Genomic DNA, 16745 nt, shown 5'->3' with positions numbered 1-16745 from the left:
CTAACTAACTAACTAACTAACTAACTAACTTCGGCAGTGCCACTGGCTGATAGCTTTCTGGCCACATCGCGTTAAGGCAGTGATTGCCGCAAAAGGGGCTCAAACCAAGTACTGAGTATATATGCATGCTTATACTTTTCAGAGGTCCAATATTGTTCTAGGTACAATCCTTGTTTTATTGATTGCATGTAATATTCTAGTTTTCTGTGATGGTGGATTTGGGGTTTTCATGAGCTGCACTCCATAACCATCACAATGAGGACAAATCACGTCTTGAACTATTTTGCCTTGCATGCAATAAGCTTCTCTCATATATTGTTTCATCTTTTATTGCATTACTGAAATAAATGAACTTTTGTACAATATCCTAATTTTTTGAGTTTCACCTGTGGTCCGTAATTTCCCCCCCTCTGGAAATCCATTCCTACTCCCACTCCATTCAAAGGGTCTTCATCCCAAATGGTATAGCTACAAGTCTGTAGAGACTCTCAGTCGTCCAAGTCACGGTTATCCCAAAGGTGTTTTTTCAGGAGGCAACTAGACATTCTTGTTTTTCTTTTGAAATTACTGTCTGCAAATAATATAAATCCTTCCACCCCCCACTACCCTGTCAGAGCTGAAGAAGCTTCTTGGGGATGAGAAGCGAAAGTTCTTTGAAAAAAAATAACAACACCCAGGACTGTCCAGTTGCCTCCCCGGACCTTTGGGACAACCGGGCCCTGGATGATGAGGTTTAATTAATGGTTTTTTTAGGCTTTTAATGTTAAATTGTTATTTTAGACTTTTAATATTAGATTTGTTATTGTATATTGTTTTATAACTGTTGTGAGCCACCCCGAGTCTGCGGAGAGGGGCGGCATACAAATCTAATAAATAATAATATAAATAATAGTAATATATAAATTTTATTTAAGGTCAAAGACCATCAATATAATATTAATAATAATTAAAAGGAAAAAGAACAGGAAACAGAACTTTTGGCTGAACAACCAAGATTGACCCATTGTAACGATACAAGAGATGTACATATCTCGCTATGAAGGCACACATTTGCGACGAATCCCCGCTGTTGCTGCACAGAATCTGGCCACCCACGCCATAATCCTGGCCTGCTCATCCCCAAGCAACCACCCGAAATAGGCAACATCCGAGCAGCCAGGATATCCCTCAATAAGTGGTAGAATATTCTTTCTCCTAATGTCAGTGTAAAAGGAGCATCTCAGGAGCATGTGTCCCTCAGTCTCCACCTCTCCTGAGCCACAAGGGCAAAATCTTTCAGTGGCTGGACTTCCCTTGTACTTGCCGTACAAAACGGCAGATGGAAGCGCACAGCACAGTACAAGAGCAAATGCCTTTCAATGGCTTGCCGGCTCTATCTGTCCCAGGTATCTTGCAAGAGCCATAACATATCTAGTGGCATCTGGGGCCAGAAACAGTGGAGCTCTACCCAAGTCCTCCTGCCTCTCCATGTCCTCCACCCTTTGTCGCAAGGTCTGTTCTGCTAGATCATAGTTCATCTTGAGTATTAAATCTGGGGAGAAGCCTATAATAATATATAATGACAGAGACTTGACCACATCCCGTTAACTGGGTGACAAACCATCGTCCACGGGTCTGGGAGGCTTCCCTTGCGGCTCCGGGTGCCAGCGAGCTCTTGACCAGGCCCGGAGGCCAGTTGGGGAAGGCCAACCAAAGGGACTCGGAGGTTGCCAACTCCGCTCAGAAGCTCCGCTCTAGCAAGAGCAACGCGCCGCTGCCAGGGCAGAGCGGGACCGGCCAAAGCACCGTCGGGCGCCGGGGCGGCCCAAGGCAGCCTCTCCGCTGGGGACAAGGCCGGCCAGAGCGGCGTCGGGGCGGACCAGCCCCGGCCTTCCCCCATTCCCAGGGCGGCTCCCACGGACGGGGCGTGGGGAAGAGATCCGCCGAAGCGCCCCCGAGCCTCCCTTGCCGGGGGGAGGGGAACGGGCAGCGGAATGCCAGAAACGGCCCGTGCGGAGGCGTGCGGCGGAGGGGGCGGGTCCGGCGAGGGGGGGGGGGGTCAGAGGAGAGACGGCGCCCCCGCGGGGCCGCCTCGCGCGTGCGCGCCTCCCCCTCCCGCTCCCCCCTCCCGCCGAGAACGGCGGCACGCATCCTTCGCTCCTGCCCGGCTGCAGCTCCTGAGCCCGCCGCCTCGCTTTGCCCTGTAACATCGGCCGGAGGTGCTCCCGCGCGGGCCGCTCTTGCCGGCCCAGCCCAGCTCTCCCGGGGTGGCAGGTGCGGGGGCCGGCGGCTCTCCCGGGAGGGTTCCGACGGCGGCGGCGGCGGCGCAGCCAACGGGAAAGCAGCTCCGTGCCGGCCGCCTCCCTTGCTCCCTGATGCGCCCCCGGCGGAAGCCCCGGCCAGCGGCGGTGCGGGCCTGAGAGCAGACGGACAGCTGCGCCAGCGGGTCCCGCTCCCTTCCGTGCGTCGGAGGTAAGAGATGCAGAGCGGCGCCTCCCCCCCCCCCCAACGCTGGCTCCGGAGCGGAGACTCCGCTGCGCCGCCTCCGCCTGGCTCAGCCTCGGCTCTGCTGTCGCGGGCTCCGCTTCGGCCACGCGTGACCTTTTCCCGGGGAAGCCGTGGCGGCGCTCCCGCTCGCTCAGGATGCTGGCTGCCTGCCGCAAGACGCGGCCCGAAACTGGAGCGGCCCAGGGACTGCCGGCCGGTCCACGGAGGGAGGGAGGGAGGGAGGGAGGGAGGGAGCCACTCGAGCGTTGCAAGCCGGAGTCCGGAGTGTGCGGACGGTGGAGAGCCGGTGCCCAGCTGGGGCCTGGCCTTTCCGGGCTGCGGGCGCCAGGCAGAGCAGCAGAGAAGTTCGGGGCTGGAGGCATGGCGTGTGGGGGTGGGGGACTGGCCGCCGCTTCTCTGCCTGCGAGCACTAGACCACCGGCAGCCGAAAGGAGCGCCTGTGAGGAGGCGTCATCTCTCTTCCCCTCGCCCCTCGAAGAGGAAGGCTGCCCAAAGGAAGGATGCTGGAGGCATCTAAGCGCCCGGCTCCCTGCCCAGGAGGAAAGCGGCTGGAAGCCCTTTCAGGGGGAGGGAGGACGGGCGGGGAGGGTCCTTGCTGGGCTCCAAGAGAGCGGGGAGGGGGTCCTGTGGCCAGAGGTGACCTTGGTCTCCCCAGCAGGCCCTGCTCCTTCGTGGCCTTGTCACGGCAGCAGCCCTCTGGAAGCCCTGAAGGAGAACTGCAGAGGCCCTGGCAGGGTGGAAGAGGTTGGGTCTGGAAGGGCTTGTGGGAGAAGGGCCTACAGACCCCACCCTCGCCCCCTTTGGCCAAGAGGCTCACGGGTGGGCTTTCTGTGGGGGACAGCATCCTTGGTTCCTTGCAAAGTTTGCCTTTCCGGCTCTAGCAAAGGAGAGCAGATTCTCCACCAAGCACCTTTGCAGGACAGAACAGGACTGGGAATTGACCAGAGTTCACAGCCGATGTGTGTGTGTCTCTCTCTGTGTGTATGGAAAGGTGAGCAACTTTATTTGCAGAGTTGGAGAGAATGGTAGGAGGACAGAAAATTATTGCTCAAACAACAAGAGGGGGCTGCATAGAAATCCAATAAATAAATAAATAATAAATAAAACTTTCTGGCCCAAAAACTGGAAACAGGAACCAGAGGGACTGCAACACTAGACCTAATATTCACAAACAGAGAAGAAATGATAGAGGGAATTGAAGTAAAAGGGACATTGGGTGAAAGTGATCACGACATCCAAAAATACAATACTGTATAATGCAATCACTAACTGCTGGACCCAACACCACTATAGTCCCAGACTTCAGAAAAGTGGACTTCAATAAGCTTGGAGACAACTTGGGAAAGATCCCCTAGAAGGAAGTCCTAAAACAATGTCGCTTGGCGGGACCCAGGGGAAGAGCCTTCTCTGTGGTGGCCCCGGCCCTCTGGAACCAACTCCCCCCAGAGATTAGAATTGCCCCCACCCTCCTTGCCTTTCGTAAGCTGCTTAAAACCCACCTCTGCCACCAGGCATGGGGGAATTGAGATACTCTTTCCCCTAGGCCTTTACAATTTTATGCATGGTATGTCTGTATGTATGTTTGGTTTTTATAATAATGGGTTTTTAACTGTTTTTAGTATTGGATTATTATTGTATGCTGTTTTATTATTGCTGTTAGCCGCCCCGAGTCTCCGGAGAGGGGCGGCATACAAATCCAATAAAAAATGAATGAGTGAATGAATGAATGAACGAATGAATGAATGAATGAATGAATGGTACAGTAAATCTACAAAGGAAGCCTGAGAGGCCCTGAGAAACACAATCATAGATGTCCAAAACAACAGAATCCCTATGAAAAGGGAAAAAAAGAAAACCAAAAAAGAAACCAGCATGGCTAAACAAAGACCTCCCAGACAACCTAAAAGAAAAAAAAAAGTCAAATACAAAAAATGGAAAGAAGGACACATAACCAAGGCAGAATTTCAACAAACAGCCAGAATCTGCAAACAAATTATAAGAACAGCAAAGGCCTGACGCGAACAATACCTCACAATGAAAGTCAATGACAACAAAAGAAGCTTCTTCCACCACATAAACAAGAAGAAGAAAATCAAGGAAGCAGTCGCTACACTAAAAAATGCAGATGGTAAAGAAATCAAAGATAACAGAGACAAAGCACAGCTGCTCAACACCTATTTTGCATCAGTTTTCACACAAAAAGAAACCACCAACCCACTAACCTGCAACACAGTTGCAAAAAACAGCCCCAGAACTCAACATAAATAAAAACACAATAAGGAACTACTTGTGGGAGCTCAACTACAAACTGCCAGGACCAGACGGAATACACCCCAGAGTCCTAAAAGAACTGGCAGATATCACCGCGGAGACACTACTCCTTATCTACCAAAAATCCTGGAACACAGGAGAGCTACCGGAAGATTGGAAAAGAGCCAATGTAGTCCCCATCCCCCCCAATATAAAAAAAGACAGTCCCATGCAACTACAGATCAATCAGTCTGACTTCTATACCTGGAAAAATATTGGAAAAAAATAACCAAAAACCAGCTTTGCCACTTCCTAGAAACAAACAAGATAATAACCAACAGCCAACATGGGTTTGTCAGAAACAAATCATGCCAAACCAACCTCATATCATTTTTCAACACCATAACCAAATCAGTAGTTCAAGACCTAATATACTTGGACCAGTAAAGCTTTTGATAAAGTAAATCACGATCTCCTCATCCACAAATTAGAAAAAAACGGGGTAGATTATAACACATGTACATGGATAAAAGGTTGGCTGACCAACCGCACCCAATGAGGTGTCCTCAACGGCTCCAAATCCACATGGAAGAAGGTAGGCAGTGGGGCACCACAGAGTTCAGTCCGGGGCCCTGTGCTCTTCAACATTTTCATTAATGACCTAGATGAGGGAATAGAGGGGGAACTAATCAAATTTGCGGATGATACCAAGCTGGTGGGGGTAGCCAACACCCTAGAGCAGTGATGGGGAACCTATGGCAGGGGGGCCACAGGTGGCACACGGAGCCATATCTGCTGGCACGCGAGCTGTTGCCCTAGCTCAGCTCCAATGTGCATGTGTGTGCCGGCCAGCTGATTTTTGGTTCACGCTGAGACTCTAGGGCACTTTTGGCTTCCAGAGAGACTCCAGGGGGTGGGTGAGGGTGTTTTTACTCTCCCCCAGCTCCAGGGAAGCCTTTGGAGCCTGGAGAGGGTGAAACACGAGCCTACTGGGCCCACCAGAAGTTGGGAAACAGGCCATTTCCAGCCTCCAGAAGGCCTCTGGGGGACGGGGAAGCTGTTTTTGCCCTCCCCAGGCATTGAATTATGACTGTGGGCACTTGCGCATGCATGATAGCGCGCACCCATGCTCTTTCGGCACATGAGGAAAAAAAGGTTCGCCATCACTGCCCTAGAGCAGTGTTTCCCAACCTTGGCAACTTGAAGATATTTGGACTTCAAATCCCAGAATTCCCCAGCCAGCGAATGCTGGGAGTTGAAGTCCAGATATCTTCAAGTTCCCAAGGTTGGGAAACACTGCCCTAGAGGATAGGCTCAGAATACAGAAGGACCTAGATAGATGAACACTGTGGGCCCAAAGTAACAAAATGATGTTCAATGTTGAGTAGAGTAGGGACCGTCTTCTGCTGCACGAATCCCAGCGACCGGTTAGGTCCCACAGAGTGGGTCTTCTCCGGGTCCCGTCAACTAAACAATGCCGCTTGGCAGGACCTAGGGGAAGAGCCTTCTCTGTGGCGGCCCTGGCCCTCTGGAACCAACTCCCCCCAGAGATTAGAATTGCCCCCACCCTCCTTGCCTTTCATAAGCTACTTAAAACCCACCTCTGCTGCCAGGCATGGGGGAATTGAGATGCTCTTTCCCCCTGGGCCTTTACAATTTCATGTATGGTATGTCTGTTTGTATGTTTGGTTTTTTATATCAATGGTTTTTTAATCTTTTTTAGTATTTATTGGATTATTATTGTACATTGTTTTATTATTGCTGTTAGCCGCCCCGAGTCTGCGGAGAGGGGCGGCATACAAATCCAATAAATAAATAAATAAAATAAAATAAAAAGTCCTACACCTAGATTAAAAAAAACAAAACCCTAGACACGCATTCAGTCTGGGAGGAACCTCACTTAGCAGTAGTGACTGTGAAAGAGTCATTGGGCCAGACGAGGAACAACGGATGGAAGCTGACCAAGGAGAAATTCAACCTGGACATAAGGAAGAATTTCCTGACGGTCAGACTGATCAACCCATTTTCAAGAGGAGATTGGAGATTGGGAGGTGTAGGATTTCCTGCTTGAGCACGGGGTTGGACCTGATGACCTGCAAGGTCCCTTTCAACTCTAATAAATAAATAAAACAGGAAGCCCAGCACAGGGAAAGCAACAGCCCTGCTTTGCTTAGGGGGGCGGAGGGTGTAGGGGAGGAGGGAGAGTCTCCCAAATTGATCCTTTTAGGGATTGGGGTGTCACTAAGCAGCCGAGGCTGAGAACTTGCTCGTTTTTCAATTCTGCATCTGCATTTTGATGGCCGCCCCCAAATCGTGGGCTGTGTGTTTGCTGCCTGCTCTCCAGATGATGCCAAGGCTGGGGAGGAGGAGGATGGCTGTGAGGTTAGGTTTTGTCTTGCTCTGCCTGTTATAGCTGCAGCTCCTCCTGTCTTTATTCACCCTGGGGATTTTGTGGTCCCTGAGAGGGTCCTGCTTGCTGCACCTTCTGTGGTGTGTGTTTGTGTGTGTGTGTGTGTGTGGGGTGTTAGTTGAGCTTTTACGTCTGCTTTTTTAAAAAAAATACTTTATTAAATATATACATTAAAAAAGAAAGAAAACGAAGAAAAAACAGAACAACAATACAACATACAACAAAAAATAAAGCATCATGCTTTACACATGGATTATTTGATATCATAGCTTAATATTGACACCTGCTATATAGTGGTGTAATTGGTTTGCAGCTCATTCATTTATAATAATATTTTCCCTTTATTAGTTATTACACATATATACATCTTGTTAATTTTCCTATTAATATGTCCATTTTTGTTTCATTTTCTCAAGGGTATAATAGTGCTTTATATTAATAGTATTTCCTCCTAATATCAATTTGGTTTTTCTCTCTAAGTTTAATATTTTAAATAATTTTATCGTTATTCCCATTACGTCTGCTTTTTTTGGGCACTATCAGGTGGGGATGAGCAGAGGGACCTGGCTAGCTGGACTGTCCACAGGCATGTGGTTTGGTTGCTGGTCTGTTGTTTGGCTCCACAAACGCATCCTACATTTTTTTAAATCGAAGAAAAATGATCAATAAAGAAAGTGTATATAAAGCATTGGGGTGTCATGAGCATAAATTTACTTTGGCTCTTAAACTCAGGCAGACTTATTTTGAAGCATTTTTAATTTAAATAATAAATTGGGATTTTCCCTCCAACTCAACCAGTGTAAGTCCTGGAAGTGGCAGCCAAGATCACAGCTGAATAGACTCAGCCTTGTCATTTAGACCAGTGTTTTTCAACCAGTGTGCCGGGGCACACTAGTGTGCTGTGAGACATGGTCAGGTGTGCTGTCGGGAAATTAAACATGGGTCCTCAAGCTACCATTCCTGCTAGGATATCCCTTTTGTGTTCATTGAAACATGCCCAGGTTTCACACTAAGTGAGTATAAATACATTTAGAAACTATATTATTAACTAGATGTATAATATGTACTGCGTTAGAGTGTCATTTTGTGTAATTTTGGTTGGTGGTGTGCCCCAGGGTTTTGTAAATGTAAAAAATGTGCCGCGGCTCAAAAAGGGTTGAAAATCACTGATTTAGACGGCTGAGTGAAGCATGTTTTGAATTCATAGAAACATAGAAGACTGACGGCAGAAAAAGACCTCATGATCCATCTAGTCTGCCCTTATACTATTTCCTGTATTTTATCTTAGGATGGATCTTTGTTTATCCCAGGCATGTTTAAATTCAGTGACTGTGGATTTACCAACCACGTCTGCTGGAAGTTGCTTTTGATCTTTCCCCCAACTAACTTCAGATTGTGTCCCCTTGTTCTTGTGTTCACTTTCAAGGGGACACAATCTGAAGTTAGTTGGGGGAAAGATCAAAAGCAACATGAGAAAATATTATTTTACTGAAAGAGTAGTAGATCCTTGGAACAAACTTCCAGCAGGTGTGGTTGGTAAATCCACAGTAACTGAATTTAAACATGCCTGGGATAAACATAGATCCACCCTAAGATAAATGCAAAAAATAGTATAAGGGCAGACTAGATGGATCCTGAGGTCTTTTTCTGCCGTCAGTCTTTTTCTATGTTTCTATGAGTTCAAAACATGCTTCGCTCAGCCTTCTAAATGACAAGGCTGAGTCTATTCAGCTGCGATCTCATGCTTTCTCTCTCACCCATTCCTTTCTGAGCCTTTCTTCCATCTCAGAACTTTCTCCTGGCACTGGACAACCTCTGGTTTTGGGGTCCACAGCTATGTCAGCCCAGCTGTGGCAACATGATGGTCAGTCCAATGCATGTACAGCATTTCCACTACCGTGTTTCCCCGATAGTAAGACAGTGTCTTACTATCTTTTTACCCGCAAAAGCCCCACTAGGTCTTACTTTCGGGGTATGTCTTACATACCCCCCCCTGCCGTTTCCCGCCTCCACTAACCAAATTGACAGGGTGAAGTCGGGAAGACCCAGGGAGGCCGCCCAGCAGCTGATCTGCTCGGTTCTCTCCGCTTTGACGGCGCTGGTCCGCTCGCTCGTTCCCGCAACCGACCCGCTTCCCCGACACGCGTCTGGAGGGGAGGAGCCGCTCTGCGCAGTTGGGCAGCCCCACCTGCCTGCCGGAAAGGAGGCGGGCGAAGGAGGGCGCAGCTCCGGCTGCCCGCTCGGCTCGCTTCTACAACTTCGGACCAGCGCCGTCCTTCGCCTCGCATTTCCGGGTTGGCGAGCCTGGATTGTTTTTCCTGCGAGCGCTGGTCCCCGCTAAGCGAAGGCTTAGCGGGGACCAGCGCTCGCAGGAAAAACAATCCAGGCTCGCCAACCCGGAAATGTGAGGCGAAGGACGGCGCTGGTCCGAAGCCTCACTCAGCCTGGATTGTTTTTCCTGCGAGCGCTGGTCCCCGCTAAGCGAAGGCTTAGCGGGGACCAGCGCTCGCAGGAAAAACAATCCAGGCTCGCCAACCCGGAAATGTGAGGCGAAGGACGGCGCTGGTCCGAAGCCTCACTCAGCCTGGATTGTTTTTCCTGCGAGCGCTGGTCCCCGCTAAGCGAAGGCTTAGCGGGGACCAGCGCTCGCAGGAAAAACAATCCAGGCTCGCCAACCCGGAAATGTGAGGCGAAGGACGGCGCTGGTCCGAAGCCTCACTCAGCCTGGATTGTTTTTCCTGCGAGCGCTGGTCCCCGCTAAGCGAAGGCTTAGCGGGGACCACCGCTCGCAGGAAAAACAATCCAGGCTCGCCAACCCGGAAATGTGGGTCGGTTGCGGGGACGAGCGAGCGGACCAGCGCCGTCAAAGCGGAGGGAACCGCCGCCAGGGCGCTGCGAACTGCTCCCTCGCTTTTAGTACCGTGTTTCCCCGAAAGTAAGACATATGTCTTACTTTCGGGGTATGGCTTATATAAGCCGACCCCCCTGAAACCCCCCATATGTCTTACAATCGGGGGGGTCTTACTATCGGGGAAACACGGTATTTCATTGGAGGCAAACCAGCAAAATTTCAGGCTAAAATGCAAATTGTTGTTGCTAACCTATGGCTGATTTTCTCCTTTTTTTCTATCTTCCAAGTTGGCTAACAACAATGAAAAAGCATGAAGCAATATAAAATTAAAGCAAGGCACGTTAACCTCCAAAGTAGAATCCTTGTTAAAACAATTAGCCCTTAAGAGTTTGGTGAAAAAGAAGTAGTTTACGCCTTAAACAAGGTCTAAGTATTGCCCACAAGATCATATGCTGCAACGTCCTGCCTGTCGGCGACTACTTCAGCTTCAACCACAACAACACAAGAGCACACAACAGATTTAAACTTAATATTCACCAACTTGACTGTAAAAAATATGACTTCAGTAACCGAGTTGTTGAAGCATGGAACTCATTACCGGACTCCATAGTGTCATCCCAAAACCCCCAACATTTTACCCATAGATTATCCACGGTTGACCTATCCAGATTCCTAAGAGGTCAGTAAGGGGCGAGTACAAGTGCACTAGAGAGCCTTCTGTCCCCTGTCCTATTGCTCTTCTATATCTCCTATACCTTTCTTCTATTCCTATATCTCTTCTTCTATTCTTTCATTGATATGCTCTATTACTATACCTTCTTTTCTATTCTTTCTTAGATATATTTTACTATGAGTATCTCCTCTATAACCTTCATCATGTATTTTACTATGTGTATATAGATATATACCCACTAAAACCCTCATTGTGTATTGGATTAAATAGACAGACAGACAGACAGACAGAGAGATAGTTAGAGATAGAGATAGATAGATAGATAGATAGATAGATAGATAGAAAGGTAGGTAGGTAGGTAGATAGATAGATAGATAGATAGATAGATAGATAGATAGATAGATAGATAGATAGATAGATAGATAGAAGTTCCTAAAACCTGAGAGATACGAAGAGGTCAGAGGAACCCTCATGCCAGAATAGATTTCCTAATTTTGGGGGTATTTGGGGGTGGGGGAGGGTAGAGACCAAAGCAAGGTCCTCCTCACCTGTCCTGGCTGAGGGGGCATTTGGGGTGGTTGGATTGGCTCTTTGGGGAGGGGGCTTTCTGCCAAGAGTCAGGTTCTGTCACATTTAGTCCTTTTTAGCAGAAATTTGTTTGCAGGGCCAAAGTTTCTTTGCTTACCTGGCAGCCAAAGGAAAGGAAACTGAAGTTAGTTGGGGGAAAGATCAAAAGCAACATGAGAAAATATTATTTTACTGAAAGAGTAGTAGATCCTTGGAACAAACTTCCAGCAGACGTGGTAGCTAAATCCACAGTAACTGAATTTAAACATGCCTGGGATAAACATAGATCCATTGTAAGATAAAATACAGGAAATAGTATAAGGGCAGACTAGATGGACCATGAGGTCTTTTTCTGCCATCAGACTTCTATGTTTCTATGTTTCTAAACCAGCCTTAGTTCCTTGCAGCAGCTTCGGGAAATTAAGTCTCTTTGATAATTTGGTTTTGGTCCCCAAAATAAAACCCCACAAATTCTTCCTCCTAGGATAGACTATACTATCAAATGGGAGGGTAATGTGTTTCAGAACTAAAATATTGTCTGGCTTGTTCCAATCAAACACTTCTTCTGATAAAGTTTTGTGTGTATTTGAATGTAACGTTCGGATTACGGTCCCTGTCTCCCCCCCCCCCGGTTGTTGTCGTTGCCATATTTAAATTGTTTATGTTTCAGTAATGAAAACTGCTTTAATTGATTTGTGTTGGGGAGGGAAGAGAGGAAATAAAGCAAACATATTTAATGTGATGCAAAGGTCACATTGAAAGAATTTTTAGACGTTGTTTGAGCATCGGTTCCGTCTGCCTCTTTCTCTGAGGAATGCCGGCTAAATCAGATCTCACCTTGGAAAGAAAAATGAAAAAAAAAAAACGGAGGAGGCCCTTCTCTCAACTTGCCTGGTCCTCCTTGTGTCGTTTTCAGCCCTCGGGTTTGAGCACTCTGGGGAGTCCACAGTCAGTTATGTATGAAATGAGAATAACAATCAGAAAACAGAGTCAGATGATCAGTTTGAAAGAGAGGCGCCCTCTGCTGGAAGTGAGAGGAGGAGGCAGGGACATGTTCCCCAGGCACCCGGGGGGGGGGGGGCACGGATGCATACAGAAGAGGTTGGGTTTGGGAGCAGAGTCCTGGAAATGGATTCCCATGAGAAGCGTCCCCTTCCATTTTGGGCGGCCTTTGCATAGGGAGTCCCATGGCTACTTTGCCACAAAGGAAGCGGATTCATCAGTCCGCTAACTTGCACATTATACTGCTTCACCAACTCAACCCTGACAAGACGGAGTGGCTGTGGGTTTTGCCTCCCAAGGACAATTCCATCTGTCTGTCCATTACCCTGGGGGGGATCATTAACTCCCTCAGAGAGGGTCTGCAACTTGGTCGTCCTCCTCGATCCACAGCTAACATTGGAACACTATCTTTCGGCTGTGGCGAGGGGGGCGTTTGCCCAGGTTCGCCTGGTGCACCAGTGGCGGCCCTACTTGGACAGGGAGTCATTGCTCACAGTCACTCATGCCCTCATCACCTCAAGGTTTGACTACTGCAATGCTCTCTACATGGGGCTACCTCTGAAGAGTGTTCGGAAACTTCAGATCGTGCAGAATGCAGCCGCACGAGCAATCATGGACTTCCCTAGGTATGCCCATGTTTCATCAACACTCCGTGGCCTGCACTGGCTGCCGATCAGTTTCCGGTCACAATTCAAAGTGTTGGTAATGACCTATAAAGTCCTACATGGCATCGGACCAGAATACCTACAAGACCGCCTTATGCCGCACGAATCCCAGCGGCCGATTAGGTCCCACAGAGTTGGCCTTCTCCGGGTCCTGTCAACTGAACAATGTCGGTTAGTGGGACCCAGGGGAAGGGCCTTCTCTATGGTGGCCCCAGGCCTCTGGAATCAACTCCCCCCAGAGATTCGAACAGCCCCCACCCTCCTTGCCTTCCGTAAAACTTTGAAGACTCACCTCTGTCGCCAGGCGTGGGGATGATAAAGCCCACCCCTTTGCTGTTTTTTTCTGACCTCTGTATTACAATAAATTGGGTTGAGTGTGTATGATTTTGTAGTTGGATGATTTTATGATACTGATTATGTTATATTAATGTTTTTTAATTAACTTTTTAACTTTTTAACATTAGATTTGTACTGTGTTGTATTATTGCTATGTTGTGAGCCGCCCCGAGTCTTCGGAGAGGGGGCAGCATATAAATCTAATAAATTATTATTCTTCTTCTTCTTCTTCTTCTTCTTCTTCTTCTTCTTCTTCTTCTTCTTCTTCTTCTTCTTCTTCTTCTCCTCCTCCTCCTCCTCATTATTATTATTATTATTACTACTGTTGTTGTTGTTGTTATTATTATTGTTTATTATTATTATTATTATTATTATTATTATTATTATTATTATTATTACTACTACTACTACTACTACTACTACTACTACTACTACTACCACTACCACAAAGGTTGTGTTGCCAGAGTCTCTCCAGTCTATTGAAACTTAGATGAGCTTTACATTTTTCCTCCCATTTTTTCATCAATTCTTTTTATTCTTTCCAACCTAAGGTAAGCTCCATGAGCTCGGGCACCGATCCTGCCAGGCAGCATGATGCTCAGCTGCCCCGATTTCACAGGTATATCTGTAGGCTGCTACCTCCAAAGTGGTGATAGAGGTTGTGTCTTTCAAGACCATAGCCACTGGCTCCCTGCCCTTAGAGAACTCCCGAATTGCCAAGGTTTCCCATGAGGCTTCTGGGGAAAGACTCCTCGTCCAGGCTCTGCCTTGATCTCATTTGCAAGACTACACCTAGAATACTGCATCTACTGTAGTTTTGGTCACCACTCTATGAAAAAGATGTTGAGACTCTAGAAATAGTGCAAAGAGCAACCAAGTTGATTAGGGCAATGTTTCCCAACCTTGGCAACTTGAAGAAATCTGGACTTCAACTCCCAGAATTCCCCAGCTGGCTGGGGAATTCTGGAAGTTGAAGTCCAGATCTCTTCAAGTTGCCAAGGTTGGGAAACACTGGATTAGGGGACTGAAGGCCAAAACATGTGATGAATGGGCCTGGCTAGTATAGCGAAGAGAAGGACCATGGGAGACAGGATAGCAGTCTTATTTATTTATTTATTTATTCATTCATTCATTCATTCATTCATTCATTCATTCATTCATTCATTCATTCATTCATTCGATTTTTATGCCGCCCTTCTCCTTAGACTCAGGGCGGCTTACAGCATGTTAGCAATAGCCCTGTTTAACAGAGCCAGCCTATTGCCCCCACAATCTGGGTCCTCATTTTACCCACCTCAAAAGGATGGAAGGCTGAGTCAACCTTGAGCTGGTGATGAGATTTGAACCACTGACCTGCAGATCTACAGTCAGCTTCAGTGGCCTGCAGTACAGCACTCTACCTGCTGCGCCACCCCGGCTCCTTAGTCTTCCAATATTTGAGAGGCTGCCCCAGAGAGGAGGGGGCCGAGCATTTGAAGGAAGGAACAATGGATGTCCTGGTCCGTGGCATATTTTTGACTGGTGTTTCTTTTGTTGCTGGCATTGATAGGTATCTGAGCTGTTCCATTGTTGCCTACTGAGTTATTCTACAGATTTGCTGGCCTAGTTTAATTACCGTTAAAAGAGAATATTTATAGCTCAGGGTCAAAATGAGGGATGTTTGATGCTCTCTGAGTCTGATTGTTTTCTTACAGATGTTTCATTAGCAAATTAAGCAACACCATCAATGCCAGTCACTGATGTTGTTCACTAGTTTGGGTAATGAAATTCTGCAAGGAAACAACTGAACTCAGAGAGTATTACAAGTACGTTTATTTAGCATCTTCTTGATTCTTCTGCTGCTCTTTGAATTCCTGTGGGCTTCCGACTTTGTAATGACCAGAGTGTTGCTCTAACTTTGTGTCCTAAACTTTCTTGTAAACAGGCAATCTGAGGAATTTTGGAGGTTGATATTTTCACTGTGCAGAATTGTGTCTTTTAGCTTTGCTCGACATTCTTTGAAGTGGAGGTTGGGGTCTTTTAGCACACCAATTTGAGGGTGGAACATCCTCCTGAATTCAGAGAGCTTTGGAAAATTATACTGGTTTGTACGTGTCAGTTTCCATCTTAAGTCTTGTTCTAAGATTGTTTCTTCAGGCTTCTAACAGTCTCCTAAATGCTTTGTTAAGCTTCCTTCCTTCTCCACTTCTTGATTTTATTCCACAGTTTTTGTGGAATAACAGGGAGGTTCAGGACTTCAAAATCAATTCTACACTGGTAACATTTGTTCAAGATAAGAACATAAGAAGAGCCCTGCTGAATCAGGCCAAAGCCCATCGAGTCCAGCATTCTGTGTCACACAGTGGCCCACCAATTGTCCATGGGGATCTTGACCAGAAAGAGAAGGCAAGACCCTCCCTTTCCCTTGATCCCCAACAAGTGGTACTCAAGGGAATCCTTCCTGCCTCAACCAACATAGAGGCAGCACTTGGACATCCGTTTCAATAACCATCTATATGCTTGGCATCCATGAATCTGTCTAATCCTGCCTTGAAGCTATCAAGGCTGACAGCTGTCACGACATCTTCTGGAAGTGAATTCCATAAACCAACGACCCTCTGGGTGAAGAAATACAGTGATACCTCGTCTTACAAACGCCTCGTCATACAAACTTTTCGAGATACAAACCCGGGTTTTAAGATTTTTTTGCCTCTTCTTACAAACTATTTTCACCTTACAAACCCACCGCCGCTGCTGGGATGCCCCGCCTCCAGACTTCTGTTTCCAGCAAAGCGCCCATTTTTGCGCTGCTGGGATTCTCCTGAGGCTCCCCTCCATGGGAAACACCACTCCGGACTTCTGTGTTTTTGCGATGACGCAGGGGAATCCTAGCAGAGGAATCCCAGCAGCGCAAAAATGGGCGCTTCGTTGGCAATGGAAGTCCAGAGGTGGGGTTTCCCAGCGAGGGGAGCCTCAGTGAAATCGCAGCATCACAAAAACACAGAGGTCCGAAGGTGGGGTTTGGAGGACTTGGTGTTTTTGCGATGCTGCGATTTCACTGATGCTCCCTTCGATGGGAAACCCCACCTCTGGACTTCCGTTGCCAGCGAAGCACTCGTTTTTGCGATGCTGGGATTCCTCTGCTGGGATTCCCCTGCGTCATCGCAAAAACACAGAAGTCCGGAGTGGTGTTTCCCATGGAGGGGAGCCTCAGTGGAATGCCAGCAGGGCAAAAACGGGCGCTTCGGCTGGCAAAAGGTGAATTTTGGGCTTGCACGCATTAACCACTTTTCCATTGATTCCTATGGGAAAAATTGTTTCGTCTTACAAACTTTTCACCTTAAGAACCTCGTCCCGGAACCAATTAAGTTTGTAAGACAAGGTATCACTGTATTTCCCTTGATTTGTCCTCACTTTCTTACCTATAAGTGTCCCCTTGTCCTAGTATTGTGTGATAGAGAAAAGAATTTTCTCTATCCACCTTTTCTATCCCATGCATGATTTTATACACTTCGACCGAGTCAC

General features: G+C 47.5%; 1 protein-coding gene across 1 annotated transcript in view; it reads left to right on the top strand.

The window, feature by feature from the left end:
• The first annotated feature begins 2111 nt into the window (after positions 1 to 2111).
• Positions 2112 to 16745, top strand: part of FAM163B (family with sequence similarity 163 member B) — a 37678-nt gene continuing 23044 nt past the window's right edge. The window contains exon 1 of the mRNA XM_070758912.1: positions 2112 to 2451. The gene's annotated coding sequence lies outside the window, so the exon portion shown is untranslated. The remainder of the gene's footprint in view (positions 2452 to 16745) is intronic.

Source organism: Erythrolamprus reginae, chromosome 8, assembly GCF_031021105.1.
Source record: "Erythrolamprus reginae isolate rEryReg1 chromosome 8, rEryReg1.hap1, whole genome shotgun sequence".
NCBI lineage: Eukaryota > Metazoa > Chordata > Lepidosauria > Squamata > Dipsadidae > Erythrolamprus > Erythrolamprus reginae.
This window is presented reverse-complemented; position numbering and strand designations above follow the sequence as displayed.